The sequence below is a fragment of the Aegilops tauschii genome, chromosome 2, assembly GCF_002575655.3.
Source record: "Aegilops tauschii subsp. strangulata cultivar AL8/78 chromosome 2, Aet v6.0, whole genome shotgun sequence".
In the NCBI taxonomy this organism is placed as follows: Eukaryota; Viridiplantae; Streptophyta; class Magnoliopsida; order Poales; family Poaceae; genus Aegilops; species Aegilops tauschii.
Window position 1 is genome coordinate 310,759,346 of NC_053036.3, and position 2,543 is coordinate 310,761,888.

Consider the following 2,543-nt stretch of genomic DNA (forward strand, 5'->3'; position numbering starts at 1 on the left):
ATGTAGTTCCAGCTACCATCAAGGAGAATTTCTGGCGCGGTTGCCGGGGAGGATCTTCAACATAACCAGGTTCCTAATCACAAATCTCATCTCCTTGCAATTTACATTATTCACCATTTGCCTCTCGTTTTCCTCTCCCCCACTTCACAAAAATTTGTCGTTTTATTCGCCTCTCTTTTTCCGTTCACCGTTTTCTTGCCGGATCTGCTTTTGAGTGCAATCTTGTTGTGTGGTCATCATGACTCAAGAGAACACCAAATTATGTGATTTCTCAAATACCAACAACAATGATTTTATTGGCACTCCGCTTGCTCCTACCGCCACTAGTGCGGAGACTTGTGATATTAATACCGCTTTGCTGAATCTTGTTATGAAAGACCAATTTTCCTGTACTCCTAATGAGGATGTCGCGTCCCATCTTAATACCTTCATGGAATTATGCGATATGCAAAATAAAAAAGATGTGGACAATGATGTGGTCAAGATGAAATTATTTGCGTTCTCTTTGCGTGATTCTGCAAAAAAATTGGTTCTCTTCTTTGCCTCGTAATAGTATCGATTCTTGGAACAAGTGCAAAGATGCTTTTATCACCAAGTATTTTCCTCCCGCAAAAATTATTTCCCTTAGAACCCAGATCATGAATTTCAAGCAACTTGAACATGATCATGTTGCACAATCTTGGGAAAGGATGAAAATGATGCTAAGGAATTTCCCAACTCATGGGTTAAATCTTTGGATGATCATACAAAACTTTTATGCGGGATTGAATTTTGTTTCTCATAATCTTTTAGATTCCCTCGTGGGTGGTACTTTTATGGAAATTACTTTGGGTGAAGCCACCAAATTGCTTGATAATATCATGGCAAATTATTCACAATGGCATACCGAAAGAGCTCCTACTAGTAAAAAGGTTAATTCGGTTGAAGAAATTTCTTCTTTGAGTGATAAAGTTGATGCTCATATGAAATTGGTTGCTAGTAAAAGTACTCCTATTGATTTTAATGATATTCCTTTGTCTAGTTTCATTGAGCAAAATAGTGATGCCATTGATGTGAATTTTATCTCTAGAAATAATTTCAACAATAATGCTTATAGAGGTAATTTTAATCCTAGGCCTTTTCATAGTAATTCCTCTAATAATTATGGTAATTCCTATGAAAATTAATCTTACAGTAATAATAGGAACACCTCTGATCTTGAGAATAATATTAAAGAATTTATCAACACACAAAAAGTTTTTAACACTTCCATAGAAGAAAAGTTGAATAAGATTGATGATTTGTCTAGAAGTGTTGATAGAATTGCTCATGATGTGGAAAATCTCAAGATGAAAATTTTTGTGCCTAAAGTTGATGAATCAATTAAACCTATTTATGTTTCTATGGATGAAAGTAAGAAAAGAACTGCTATGCTTAGAGCTAAAAGAGAATTTTTGGAAAAAGCTTTTTCTAGTGATTATTCTTGCAAAGATGATGAAGATCTTAAAATGATTGGTGTTTCTTCTATTGATTCTTTGTTTAGTAAAGTTAAGAATGATGAAAAAGGGACTGGAGAAGAGTCAACTTTAGGTAGAAGGCGTCCCAATATTTCGGAGGGTGAAAATCTTGTTGAGAAAATTGATGAAAGTGGGTTTGGAGAGGTCAAAACTTTAACTAGTGATGTGCCCACTCTTTTGGATTACAAAGACTTTAATTATGATAGTTGCTCTTTGATTGATTGTATTTCTTTGTTGCAATCCATGATAAATTCACCCCATGCTTATGAACAAAATAAAGCTTTTACTAAACATATTGTTGATGCTATGATGAAAGCTTTAGAAGAAAAGTTGGAATTAGAAGTATCAATTCCTAGAAAATTGCATGATGAGTGGGAACCTACTATCAAAGTCAAGATTAAAAATTATGAGTGCTTTGCTTTGTATGACTTGGGTGCTAGTGTTTCTACAATTCCGAAATCTTTATGTGATGTACTTGGTCTTACTAATCTTGAAGAATGTTCTTTGAATTTGCACTTGGCGGATTCTACTATTAAAAAGCCTACGGGAAGAATTAATGATGTTCTTATTCTTGCAAATAGGAATTATGTGCCCATAGATTTTATTGTTCTTGACATTGATTGCAATCCGTCTTGTCCAATTATTCTTGGTAGACCGTTTTTACGCACTATCGATGCCGTGATTGATATGAAAGAAGGCAATATTAAGTTCGAATTTCCTATGAGGAAGGGTATGGAACACTTTCCTAGAACAATAATTAAGCCACCTTAATCATGAGGGCATCTTATGGATCTCGAACCAAAGATGACAAAACTTAGATCCTTGCCTTACGCCTAGCTAAGGGCGTAAAACTATAGCGCTTGTTGGGAGGCAACCCAATGAATAAAATTTATTTTTGCTTTTTGCTTTTTGTTCTTGAGTGTTAGCACAATTATGCTACTGTTATGATTGTGTTTTTTGTGTTTTAATTAGTGTTTTGTGCCAAGTAAAGCCTTTAGAATCTTCTTGGGTGATAGTTGTTTGATCTTGCTGAAAAAGACAAAAACT